We start from the raw sequence: 15,091 nt of genomic DNA, 5'->3' as shown, positions 1-15,091 counted from the left end.
GGATTTAAGTTTCTAGAACATTTATTTGAATATCTCTCAGTATATTGGGTAAACGTAACTAAAAGAGTGAACGTCTCTACCTACAATGTGTAAATATAACAAAGACAAGTGAAACTTGGATATAAATTTCATTATTTTTTTTTAAATCCATGATACTAAACCTAGGTCAGAGACTTAGAATGTGTAAAGGTAACCAAAAAAAACAAGTGCATCTTGATATAAATTTCATTAAAAAGTGCATCTTAATATAAATTTTATTATTTTTTAAAGCCTATGATACTAAACTTAGTAAAATTTCATTAAAAAGTGCATCTTAATATAAATTTTATTATTTTTTTAAAGCCTATGATACTAAACTTTACTAAACTTAGTTTTTTAAATTCCATGATACTAAACCTTGTTTTTTGATAGAAGATATTTGTTGAGTCACAAAATCTACTAGAAAAAGGAATTTATTTAAATATCTCTCAGTGTATTGGGTAAACGTAACTAAAAGAATGAACGTCTTTACCTACAATGTTTAAATATAACAAAAACAAGTGAAACTTGGATATAAATTTTATTATTATTTTTTTTTAAATTCATGATACTACGCCTAGTTCGGAGACCTGCAATGTGTAAATGTAACAAAAAGAAAATACAAGTGCATTTTGATATAAATTTTATTATTTTTTTAAAGTCCATGATACTAAACTTAGTTTTTTAAAGTCACTGATACTAAACCTAGTTTTTTGATAGAAGATATTTGTTGAGTCACAAAATGTACTAGAAAAAGGAAGTTTTCGATTAAAATGGTTGTTGCATAAATGTTCTTGGTAAGAGTAAATGTAAAAATCGTTTTATGATCGTTTTATGTTTTCCTATATGTAAATTGTTTTATGATTTCCTATATGTAACTTTTTTTCAAGATACTTTTAAGTGAGACTTTATAAAACTTTATAAATGTAAAATGTAATGTAATGTAAGATACAAAATGCACAATGTTGCCCATGGGGTTTTGGATTGACAGTGAATGGGTGCGCTGTTAAGGCACTCTTTGCGATAGGTCACTGGTTCAATTCCCCGTGGGTACTTAGTTTAGTCTTAACCTAGAAAAAAAAGATACAAAATGCACAATGTAAATAATATGTCTATAATGTAAAGTTAAAATAGTATCATTTCTTTAACATGTTATTTTTTTATATATTATTTTTACTGTATCATAATAAATAATATTGATTATTATTATTCCAATATATTATAATAATGATCATCTCTATTATATGTATTATTATAATAAGCCTTAAATATAATATTGATTACACAGACTCATAATTCTTAATCATATAGTGGGGGAGAGAGGAAGAGAGAATGAGAGAGGGAGGAAGATAGTCAGAGAGTTAGAGGGCAGTGAGAGAGAGTGAGTGATGGGGAAGTGGGAGAGAGAGGGAGAGAGAGGAAGAGAGAGGAGGGGGGAGAGAGAAGGAGAGAGGTAGGGAGAGAGAGATGGGAGTTGGCTAGGGAGGGAGAGATAGATGGAGTCGGAGGGGGAGAGAGAGAGGGAGAGATGAAGTTGGATGGGGAAGAGAAGGAGGGAAGAACAAAGACATAGAGAGATGGAGGTGGAGACAAAGAGGAAGTGACAATGGAGAGATGGAGAGAGAGAGGGAGAGAGGAGAGGATGAAAGAGAGAGAGAAGAGAAGGAGAAAGAGGGATAGAAGGGGAAGAGAGAGAGATAGATAGAAATATGGAGGAGAGAGAGAGGGGGAGAGAGAAGGGGAGAGGAAGGGAGACAGTGACCAAGTTGGAGGGAAGAAAGAGAGAGAGATGGGGGAGATATAGAGTGGGAGAGAGTAGGAGACAGGAAGGGAGATAGACAAAAAGGTAGAGGGAGAGAGATGGAAGAAGAAAGAGACACATAAAGAAAATTACATATATTATATAGTATTATAAAAATATTGAACATTATTAACCATAGAGGAAGAGGAAGTAAGGCTTTCAGAAAAGGTAAAAGAACTTGGATTTAGAAAGCCATTAATATTTTGGCTTTTCACTGAAAGATTTGTATTGATTTCAATGTACATGTTGATTCCTTATTCTATTTGATTGATTGCACTAGATGCATTGATTTCAATGTAGTTGTTGATTTCTAATCCTATTTGATTCCTTGCACTAGATGCATTTATTTCAATGTATATGTTGATTTCTAATTGTATTTGATTACATGCACTAGATGCATTGATTTTAGTATAGATGTAGATTTCTAATCCTATCTGATTGCTTGCACTAGATGCATTGATTTTAGTGCAGATGTTGATCTCTAATCCTATTTGATTTCTTGCACTAGATTCATGGATTTCATTGCAAGAACAAAAACATTATTGATGATGTGCATTGTTTTTTGTGTTACAATGATTTAAACATAAATAAAATACTATTTATTTTATTTTTGAAACCGTAAACTAATTATACTTGAGTGCATTCTTATTACTCCAATTTTCCGTCATTCAACATTGATAGTGACTGCATTCAAACGAGGGGGGAGAGAGAAGGAGATAGGGGAGGAGATATTTATAGAGTTGGAGGGAAGTGAGATAGAGAGTGTGAGAGAGAGTGACAAAGGGGATAGACAAAGGGAGGTGGGGGTGAAAGGGAGAGAGATGAAGTAAGAGAGAGAGTACTTGAGAGAGAGGAGGAGAAAGGGAGGGAGAAAGAGATGGAGTTTTTAGGGGAGAGAGAGGGAGGGAAGAAGAAAGACATATAGAGAGAGAAAGGTGAAGAGAGAGGGAGTTACAAGGTAGAGATGGAGAGAGAGTTAGGAATTTAGGAAAAGAGAAGAGTGGGAGGGAAGAGAGAGATGGGAGAGAGAGGGAGAGAAGTAGAAGAGAGAGAGAGAAAATGGGAAGAGGGAGAGGGGTAGAGGAAGAGGGAGGGTGAGAGAGTGTATATGTTTGGGGGTTGAGATAGAGAGACAAAGGAGAGATGGAGGGAGATATACATATTGATGGATGAGGGAGAGGGTGAAGAAGAGAGGGATAGATAGAAGGAGGGAGGGAGAGATAGATAGATATGGTGAGAGAGAGTATGTGTACGTTTGTGGGTTTAGGTAAAGAGACAAAGAAGGAGAGATAGAGGGAAATATAGATATAGATTCCAAGGGGAGAGAGAGGGAAGAAGAAAAAGACACACATAGACAAATTGAGTGGGCCTAATGGTTAAGTGCATGTGTTTCCTCATAAAACGTCACAAGTTCAAAACTAAAAGAGATAGATTATATATGCTTTTGTAAACTTAACATTCAAATCACAAAGAGATCGCGTACACTAATGTGGTGTCTCACTTAATATGACTTTAAAATTGCATAATAGTAATAATAATTACAGAAATATTATATATTACGCACATTATTAGCCTATAATTTTATTACAATTTGCATTAATTTTTTCATTTTATTTTCACAATAAAATATACTGAAAAATTGAAATCATTTTTTTAATCAACATAACAATTTCAAATATCCAATTAAATATAATATCATATTTTTAACATTTTAATTATATTTAAAACTCAAAATGCACCAAAGAGACAATTAATAATCAAAATCCATCCTCCCACCTATTCATGTGCACATAAATCCGCATAATCTGTCAAAACACTCCTGTTCTTAACTTTATTTTACTTTAAAACATTTAAGAAGTGCTTCTTTATATATATTTTAGGGTCCAGTTTAAAATTTTTTAATTATTTTATTTTTTAAATAATTATTATAGAGTCGGGTTATATAATTATTATCCTACATTTATGTTATTTAAATTATATTATTAGATATGTAAATTAATTAATTTTTTAAATTAATTTTAAAATATAAAATTATAAACTAACTTTATAATGGTAATAAATATTTTAAATTTTAATAAAAACATTTCAAACTATAAAACTTTGATATCTAAAATTATAATTTTAGTAAATATTTTAAAATTTAAACAAAATCGGTGGAAGAAGCTTTACAAAAAAAATCTTAAAAAGTAACGCTTAAAATAAGCTATATTTTTAAAGGAATATTGATAATTTAAAATGATAAAATATTTATTTTATATTTATACGGAAGGTGTTTTATTTTTTTAAATGATCGGGCCAAGCTTTGGTTTACCTTTCGACATCTTTCCACTGTTAAACATGACATTTGTCCGCATTTTAAATATTTTGCACTGTTTCTCTGTTCAGAGCCACTTCTGCACCATTCATTATTTGAAAGTTTTCTTGTGGAGAATTCGTAGCTCGACTGCCTAGAGAGAGAATTAGGAGAAATTGTATGTTAAAATGTTAGAAAATTTTCACAAGGGAAGAGGAGAGGAGTCTGGTTTAGAAATTGGTTGCAGCAAAGTTAACTTCAATTGGAGCAATGATATCGCAATTATATAGAGACTTAATTGAAATTGAAATTTAACACACAATAAAATAAAGTAAAACCAAAAAAGTTGCGATAAATTTATTCATGAAGGTTTAAAACCATATAGCAAAAACCATGCTTTAGATTATATTTCAAAACATAGGAAAATACATTCGTTTATTAAATGGAGGTTGAACACAAAAATTTATTGCTATTTAGGCTTCACTGGGGTTGCGGAGTAACTGTCTGTAAAACTCTCTAAAATTGGTTTTCACTTGCCAACTTGCAGAGGTATGTGAAACTAAGAGTTGCCCAATAAATGTTTCACCCATACATATTTACCAACCCTCATTAAGTTCTTTAACTCTATGATGTGTTGCGGAATGGTCAGCGCTGTACTACTGCCACCTTCTATCCATACTTCTGACAAGTATGGATGCTGTGAGAGTGTTTAAGGCGGTGGTTGGGATTAATTTTCCAACACTCCCCATTAATCACAACTTCCACCATTGACAATTCCCAAACAATCTTTGAGATAAACAAAACTTTTACGTGCCAATGGATTTGTGAAAATATTAACAAATTGTTCCTGTGACCTGCAGTGTTGCAACACAATTTCACCGTTATTAATCAACTCTTTGATAAAATGATATTTAACATCAATATGCTTGGTCCTCTTGTGAAAAATAGAATTATTTTACAATTCAATAGTTGAAGTGTTGTCGCATAAAAGAATTTTCTTTCCCTTTTGGTCGTGGCAAAGATCCTTCAACATCCTTCTCATCCCATCTTCTTGACACGTTGCTGCTGTTGCGGCGACATATTCAACTTCCACTGTTGACAATGAAACTATCGGCTGCCTCTTAGAGGCCCATGAAATGGCTCCAGAACCTAAATGGAAAACACATCCTGACATGCTCTTTCTGTCATCGAAACTTCCTGCCCAATCACTATCAGTGTAACCAACCATCCTGAAATCACTTGTTGCAGTGTACAAAACGACATACTATTTTTTCCCTTTGACATATCTTAGAATCCTTTTCACTGCTTGCCAATGTGTTTCCTTGGGTGTCTCTATGAACCTTGATACCAAACTCACTACATACATTATATCCGGCCAAGTGGTAGTCGAATACATCAAGTTTCCTATCATGCTTTTGTATAAATTTGAATTGGCATTGTTCCTACAATCTTCTTTGTTCAACTTCAACCCCATAACAGTTGGAGTTGGTGCAGGCTTGCTGTTCTGCATATTAAACCCCTCCAAAATGTGTGCTACAAACTTTACTTGAGAAATAAAAATGCCATTTTTTGTTTGCTTCATTTCTATGCCCAAAAAATATCTCAACAACCCCAAATCAATCATTTCAAATTCACTATTCATGACTTCTTTGAAATCAATGATGAGGAAGTCATCACTACCTATAAAATTCAAATCATCTACATATAAGACAACAATAAGAAGCTTACCATCACTCTCTTTGATGTAGAGAGTAGGTTCACCATCAAATTTGTCAAAACCTTTCTCCAACAAGTAAGCATCTATCCTGCTATACCATGCACACGGTGCTTACTTCATCCCATAAAGAGATTTCCTCAATCGATACACTTTGTCTTCTTCGCCTTCTACCTCATAACAAGGTGGTTGCGCAACATACTCTTCCTCTTTCAGTACTCCATTCAAGAACGTTGATTTTACGCCCATTTCATTGTGGAGGTTTGCCGTTACACCAAAACCCGTAGGTGTTGGTAAACGTTACAACCCAGTAACTAGGATCCCTAGGGTGGAAATTACGGATTCCATAGAGGTGCAGTGATTCTTCCAACACCCCCCCTCAAACGCAACTCAGGGGAATCAAACCTAGGTCCAAGCTCTGATACCATGTGGAGGTTTGTCGTTACACCAAAACCCGCAGGTGTTGGTAAACGTTACAACCTAGTAACTAGGATCCCCAGTATAACGACTTGCGGTTCTGGGCGCACGGGTGGGACGTGCGTGCACACGGGTAGCTGTGGTTGGATGAAGTGCAAGCTCCAGTTCATGTGTGATGGCGTAATGCGCACATGAGAAGGGAGAGCGACGAGTTTATAAGGCGTGGGGAGCATGAACGCTCAACCCACGACCGACCTAAGGACATGGGCAAGCTGACATGCGTTTGGATGAGATTGCGATGGTTTGTGGGCGTTGGGCAAGTCGGCTGGGCAGCCAAGACTTCGCCCTGACTTTGGTATAAACAAGTGGTGCGTGGAGTCATTTGGACATCATTCACTCATTGCATATTCGCTCATGTGAAGGAGAGGTGCAGAACAAGGTGTGGACGCAGCAAGGAGATAGAGGCGCAGTTTGGAGATGCGCCCGTTCTTGGGCAAGGCCGCACAGTTGTAAACGCTTGTCTTGGTTTTGGGTGAAGGGCGCAGACAGGGTCACCCGCCGGGTGAAGTGAGGTGTGCATGGGTGTGTGCGCCCATTGTATGCGACGGAGTACCCAATGGTGAAACGTTGGTGAGCGCCCGGTTTGTGCGACGACTTGGCATGGGTTCTTGGGTGACTCGGGTGAGCGCCCGCCCGTCGTGCAAGTGTGCATGGAGAGTTGGTGGAGTGTTGAGATTGTTAATGAAGGTGTGTCTCGGGCAGAGGCGCCCGTGTGTGGCGACTTGGAGGCGCGCCCGAGTTGGGCAATCAACACAATCGTGCGACAAGGTGAACGAAGGGTTGGAGAGTCATGCGGCGACCGTGCGGAGGTGCTGACGAGCTGGGCAACCGAGTTTGCTGAAGTTGTGAAAATTGGCTAAGTGTAAATTTGGGGTTTGCCAAGATTTAACTTGTAAAGCTTTGTAAAATTGAAGATTGTATAATATATTGATTCAGGCAGACTCATATTGCAGGGAGTTGCCCCTCCCTTTATACTGTTGTGCATTTCTCTTGTATAATGCTATTTATGTGAATGTTATGGGCTTTCACTTGTATAAAAGAACACATTAATAATACTTGGTTGCGAAACACAAACTAAGTAGGATAAGTGGAATGTTAGGCGTAGTCTACAATCGTAAGTATTGGTGAAAATAAAACGACTGGTAGTGCCACACCTCGCTATAAGCGGTTGAAAGACTACCACAGGTGTAGGGGCGTGACAGGTGGTTTCAGAGCTGGTCCAAGTTTTGTAGGAAACTTGGTGAACTGAATCAAGGAGCTGATTCTACAAAGGCCAAAGACTTGAGAGGGTGTTTAAGCTTTGCAGGTGACAGGTGGAGTGTCAGAGTGATTAGGCTGCATGGAAGAGGTTTAGCAGAGGTAAAGCTTTGTGCTTGGGCCAAGCTGAATGACAAGGCATGGCAGGTTTGGAAGAATGTGAAGGGAAGCTCTTGCTTACCTTATACAGGTTGAAGTAGATAAAAGAAGAGAATCCCCGGATTCGGAAAGAACTTGAAGTCTTGGAAAAGAATGTAGAAGACGAACTTCTTTAAATTGGTTGGACAATGGAGCAAGATGAAGTTGCAGATTGCACTGACAAGGAAGAGGAAGCCATGATGATTGAGGATGTTGCAGATATGACAATGATGGAGGATGAACTTGAGATTGATCAAGTTGGACCAGGATCGTGTAGTTTGCAGACATGGATGGATGAGGATACTCATATGGAGGAGCCTCATGATGATGATGTAAGTATTGTTGATGCTTGTGTTTCACTTGAGCATTTGTTAGATGGACCGTATGCAGGGAAGGGCAAAATCATTTTGCCAATGCTAGGGAGGATATTACCATGGATGACTATGATGAGACCTTGTATGGATAAGCAAGGATTGTTGGTGGTTGGAGGACTTGTTGGGGTTGTTTGTGACCTTATGGTAGAAGGTGCAAAGGCCCATGACAAGGGAGGAAAATGATGATCGTTGCGGAGGATTGGGTAATGATTTAGCCACATGGAGAATTGGCTAACTTCCTATCATGACTCATGGACAGATTGAGGAGGGCGCACACTTGGGTATGATGATACTTGGGTGGACTTCTCATGGCCGAGACCAAGAGCAAGTCTTGGTGGAACCTTCAGTGGGGGAGCCATGATGGAAGAGACTCGTGATGTGATGATGATTATATGGTTGGGTGACCGAGTTCACTAGACCAAAGATTGCAGACTTGGATGAGGATGGTCGATTGTTGTGATGGGTCTACTTGGTTGGACTACATGGACAACTTAGTCATGGACATTAGGTTGAAGACATGGAGCATGTCAGTCTTATGCAGGGACATTGTGCAGGAGCACTTGTAGAGGTGTCACTTATGGACATCCAATGAGGAGTGCTAAGGCAGGGATGTTGTGCAGGTGGATTTGTTAGTGTGACATGGAGATATTTTATGAGCCGATGGAGAGATTGTGCACTCTTGTACAACAAGGCCATGGACTTGGATGGAGTTGTGAGCAGGCTATGGAGCATTCCTACTACATGGAGAGTTGAGGCATCTTGTAGAGACCTTTGGGCCGAGACTTGTATGCTTGTTGAGATGTTGGTTGGAGGTGACTCATGGAGCTCATGATGACATGAGGTTGTGACTTTTAGGGACTTCATATATGGTGGACTTGGAGGATCTGATGCATTGAGGAGCTGAGGTCAGAGACTTTGATTCAGGATGGGGTGCATACTTTCGAGTACATGTATGGGTATGGCTTGAAAGAGTGACTTGATGTGGAGGATCGATATGAGACACTTTGGAGTGATGGAGTTATGACGATGATGATGCCTTGGTGACAACACTTGGGCATGGGTTGAGCCAAGCTTAACCACTTTTGGCACATGGGAACTGATTGATCCATGATCACGGGAAGCACATGGATAGATGAGACAGGTGTATACTTGTTTCTATGACAGACTTGAGGGATGGCACATTGCAGATATGATGGAGGTTGCTTCATGGACCTGGATGTGGCACATCGAGAGTCGAAGTTTGATGAGATGGTCTCTTCATATTGAGGAGGTACACATATGGATGATGATGTTGGGATAGATGTGGCTGATTTCAGGCAGCACATTGGTACCAAACATCATGGACAACATGTTGCAGATGAGATGAAGGCTACTTCATGGACCTGAGCATGGCTTACACTTGTATGGAGATGGATTCTTGATCGAGTTGAGGATGTGACAGGGTGTTCTGAGAAACAACTGATGATGGCATGAGGATGTTCACTCTCATGGTTTGAGCATGACAGTTGGATTAGCTACCCAACTAGTTCAGACATGGGGTCGTGAAGTGTACAGAGATGTGTTAGCATTGTGTTGGAGTATTACGGCAGCAGTTGACATGATGACGACACATGATGAGGTCGACACGAGATGTTGCAGGAAGCATGTAGCTTGAGATGGAGGGACTAGCCTTCCACGACGGGGAGCAGCATGTGGAGATTGTGACAGGGTGATCAATGGTCATGGACTTAGATGATTTCCGATGTATGACATACTGATGGGGTGTATACCTTGGTATGGTGATCTTGGTGACAGACGGTTGCCGGGATGAGACATGATGGAGACAGTGGTTCTGCATACGACGCAGAGATGCTTGCAGTATGTGGAGGAGTTTACATCATGGATGATACATTGATGATGATCTTGGTGGATGGCTACCAAGATGGTATGTTGTCGAGGACGACAATGATTTCAGGTGGAGGAGGATGTAATGACCTGTAGTTCTGGGCGTGCGGGTGGAACGTGCGTGCACGTGGGTAGTTGTGGTTGGACGAAGTGCGAGCTTCGGTTCATGTGTGATGGCGTAATGCGCACAAGGGAAGGGAGAGCGACAAGTTTATAAGGTGTGGGGAGCATGAATGCTCAACCCACGGTTGACCTACAAACATGGGAAAGTCGACATGCGTTTGCATGAGATTGCGATGGTTTGTGGGCGTTGGGCAAGTCGGCTGGGCAGCCAAGACTTCGCCCTGACTTTGGTATAAAAAAGTGGTGCGTGGAGTCATTTGGACATCATTCACTCATTACATCTTCGCTCATGTGAAGGAGAGGCGCAAAATAAGGTGTGGATGCAGCAAGGAGATAGAGGCGCAGTTTGGAGATGCGCCCGTTCTTGGGCAAGGCCGCACGGTTGTAAATGCTTCTCTTGGTTTTGGGTGAAGGGCACGGGCAGGGTCCCCCGCCGGGTGAAGTGAGGCATGCATGGGTGTGTGGTGCTCGGTTTATGCGACGGAGTACCCGACGGGGAAACGTTGGTGAGCGCCCGGTTTGTGCGACGACTTGGCACGGGTTCTTGGGTGACTCAGGTGAGTGCCCACCCATCGTGCAAGTGTGCACGGAGAGTTGGTGGAGTGTTGAGATTGTGAACGGAGGTGTGTCTCGGGCAGAGGTGCCCGTGTGTGGCGACTTGGAGGCGCGCCCGAGTTTGGCAAACAACACGATCATGCGACAAGGTGAATGGAGGGTTGGAGAGTCATGCAGCGACCGTGCGAAGGTGCCGACAAGCTGGGCAACCGAGTTTGCCGAAGTTGTGAAAATAGGCTAAGTGTAAATTTGGGGTTTCCCAAGATTTAACTTGTAAAGCTTTGTAAAATTGAAGATAATATAATATATTGATTCAGGCAGACTCATATTGCAGGGAGTTGCCCCTCCCTTTATACTGTTGTGCATTTCTCTTGTATAATGTTGTTTATGTGAATGTGTTGGGCTTTCACTTGTATAAAGGAACACATTAATAATACTTGGTTGCGAAACACAAAATAAGTAGGATAAGTGGAATGTTAGACGTAGTCTACAATTGTAAGTATTGGTGAAAAGAAAATGATTGGTAGTGTCGCACCTCGCTATAAGCGGTTGAAAGACTACCGCAGGTGTAGGGACGTGACACCCAGGGTTGAAATTACGGATTCCATAGAGGTGCAGTGATTCTTCCAACATTGATACACTTTCCATTTATGTTGCGCTATAATCGCCACAATTGCATGCATTGTCTCCATCCTTGCGACTGGCGCAAGCTTATCAACATAATCTCTTCCATGTTGCTACTTGTATCCTTTGACAACTAGCCTCACTTTACATCTTTAATCTTCCCCTCAACGTTTCTCTTGGTCTTATAGACCCACTTCACTCCAATGACTTATTTTCCTTGCGAAAGGTCCACTAACTCCCATGTTTCATTATTTTCTATTGCTTCTATTTCTTCCTTCATTGGCGCAATCCATTTTTCTTCTTTGATTGCATTTTCAAAATGGACTGGGCCATCTATGTGACAAAATAATGCAAATAAGGAATTTAGACTAGCACTACTATCAACTTCATCTTGCTCATAAATCTCATTTAAATTTCTAAATTTTGGTCTTCTTATGCTTGCCGAAGATGGGCTTGATATGTCACTTGGTGTTACTCTTTGAGGTGTGCTTGGAGGAGCACTTTGTTGACTGTGTGACACTATCCTATTATTTGTTGATGGTGTTTCTTTCTGCCTGCTTTGTTGTGCTTAAGTAGGAGTAGAGGGAGTCACTGTTGAGGAATTGCTTGCTATTGTCAATTTCTCTTTGTCCTCATGTGATATACATGCTTTGACATTGACTGTCTTCTTTAAACTTCCATCCCATGTTTCCTCTTTTATGAACTACACATCTCTGCTAATTATGACCTTTTTGGTTGATGGATTGTAGAGCTCGTATGCCTTGGATTCATCACTATATCAAACAAATATGCATTTATCCCCCTTGTTGTCCAACTTCTTCCTCAACTCATCTCAGACATGTGCATATGCCACACATCCAAAGACTCTCATGTGAGTAACACTATGCTTTCTTCCACTCCATGCCTTTTCAGGAACCACGTTCTAGACTCTTTTTTTTGGACATCTATTCATGATATACGCTACACAAGTGACAAATTCAGCCCAATATTCAATTGGAAAATGGTTTTCCTTCAACATACTCCTTGCCATTTCCGTAAGGGTCCTATTCTTCCTTTCCACTACAACATTTTTCTAAGGTGTATAAATTTCTTGTGAATTCCATGCTCCCTAAAAAAATGAAGGAAATCATTTGAGATGTATTCACCACCTTTGTTAGTCCTAAGGACTTTGATGTAGTGTCCATTTTGCTTCTCAACGAGAGCCTTATATTGGTGAAAGCGCTCAAACACTTCACTTTTCTGTTTTAGGACATAGACCCATGTCTTCCTTGTGTAATCATCTATTGAGGTCAATAAATAGTGGTTTCCATCAATGGATGGTGTTTGCATTGGTCCACATAAATATGAGTGGACAATCTCTAAAGGTGCCTTTGCCCTTACTAACTTTCTTGCTAGAAATGTCTCTCTATGTTGGTTGCCCAAGATGCATCCTTCACATAGGCTGTTTGATTTTTCTATGAGTGAAAATGTTTTCACCATTCCTTTCCTATGTAGCAAATTCATACCTCCAAAGTTGAGATGACCAAATCTCAATTGCCATAACCAATTTTCGTGTTTGACCCCTACTTGAAAGTTTACTTGTATTACAACTGCATCTTTTCTTTCATCCTCTTGTGAGTTCATTCATAGTTTTTCTTGTGTGCCTTTTTCTTTCAAATACGATCTTATCTTTAGGGGAAACATTCTATTGTTTGTCATATGAACCTTTGCAATCAGCTATCTTCTTGGAGGCCTATCCAAAATTGTGCACTCATTATTCTTGAAAAAGACATTGTGGCCCTCTTGCATGAGATTTTCAATGCTTATGATGTTATGCTTCAAACCAGGTACAAAGTAAACATCTGAGATGTACTTATTCTCCCCCTTATTTGTTAGGATATTAACTCTTCCTTTGCCCATGACAAAGAATTTTCTATCAGTCCCTAATGTCACTTTAGATTTCACACTTTCATCTAGATTAGAAAACACTTCTATGTTTCCTGACATGTGTTTTCTACGACCTGAATCTAGATACCATATATCACTTTGTTTTTATTATGCTAAATTACAAGCTAAAGACATGATATCATGGTTCTGATTTTCTTTTGTGAAATTTACACTTGGTTTGTTACTAATGTCATATTGCATTTTTCTACATTTATTTTCACAATGACCATACTTCTTACATTAATGACATTGAACTTGAGATTTATTATACCTCCGACCTTGTGCTTGATTTTGGCTTGGACCTTGACTTGGATTTTGATTGCTTCCCCTTCCACTTGATTTTTAAGGGTTGCTTCTTCCACCTTTTTGTGGGCTTATTCCTCTTCCTCTAGCATATGATCTTCCTCTACTTATACCTTGACCAAATGAAAATTGTGTCTTGAAGGCATGCTCCAATGAGGATTTTGTTTCTGTATTCAGTATATGTTCATGAGAAATCAATGATGCATGAAGCTCATCCACTGAGAATTGTGAGAGATCCTTCCTCTCTTCTATGGCCACAACAATGACATCAAACCTTGCTAGCAAACTTCTCAAAACTTTCTTAAATATTCTCCTTTCCTCAAGTGTCTCACCATGAGACTTGATTTGAGTAACCAACCCAATTACATGTGTGAAAAATGAGTCTACATTCTCATACTCTTTCATATAAAGTGTTTCAAAATCTCTTCTCAACATTTGCAGCTTGGTTGTCTTAACTTTTTCCATGCCTTGGTAGGTTGTCTGGAGGGTGTGCCATGCTTCCTTGGACTTCATAGTTGTTGCAACCCTTGGGAAAATAGTTTCATGAACTGCTTGAAAGAGGGCTTTTGCATCTTTCTTCCTGTTTTCCCTCAAAAAATCCCTTTCTGCTTGTGACGAGGCATTGTATGCTGTTGCATCTACTAGTTCTTGAAAACCATTCTCCATCAAATCCCAAATGTCTTGAGAAAAAAATAAGGCTTTCATTGTAATAACCAAATATTCATAATTTTTCCCATTAAATTGAGGTATCTAAGGATTAGTTAAGCTTGGGCTTGATGTTTCCATTTTTGAGTGAGAAAAAAATTTCTACCTGCTGGCAAATACACTTAAAAAATCTGCCCTCAAAACAATTTTTAATTGCTAGTAAAAAACATTTGTTTTTACACTAAAAAAGTTTAACCTGCTCTGATACCATGTTAGAAAAAATTCACAGGGGTAGAGGAGAGGAGTTTGGGTTAATAATTAATTGCGGAAAAGTCAACTTGAGTTGCGGCAAGGACATCACAACTACATAGAGACTTAATTGAAGTTGAAATTTAACGCACAACAAAACAGAGTAAAACCAAAAAGGTTGCGGTAAATTTACTCATGAAGGTTTAAAACCATATCGCAACAAAACAAGCTTTAGATTATATTTCAAAACATAGGAAAATACATTTGTGATAAATGGAGGTTGCAACTCCAAGTGAAAACACAAAAACTTACTGCGATTTATGCTTCACTGGGGTTGCGGAGTAACTATTTATAAAACTCTGTAAAACTGGTTTTCATGCACCCACCACAAATTGCTCCATGATTTTCTCCTCACCACCTCACTGACTTTGACCCTCTCTCTCACTCTCTTTGCAAATGAATTTTACATTCATACTTATCTCAACATACAAATTTTGACATTAATACATGATAGAGCAAATAATTAATACATCGAATGGGCGATTATACAAAATGTGGGATTTCCTGAACTTGCAGAGGTTACGCACTTTGCAGTGTTGCGCAGTAAATGTTTCACCTATACATATTTACCAACCCTCATTAAGTGCTTTAAATCTTTGATGTATTACGGAATGGTCAACACTGAGGTTACGCACTGCAACTAAGAGTTG

The sequence above is a fragment of the Pinus tabuliformis genome, chromosome 3_1 (assembly GCF_031772625.1).
Source record: "Pinus tabuliformis cultivar Carrire ecotype Pingquan chromosome 3_1, CPIR1, whole genome shotgun sequence".
Lineage (NCBI taxonomy): Eukaryota > Viridiplantae > Streptophyta > Pinopsida > Pinales > Pinaceae > Pinus > Pinus tabuliformis.
This window is presented reverse-complemented; position numbering follows the sequence as displayed.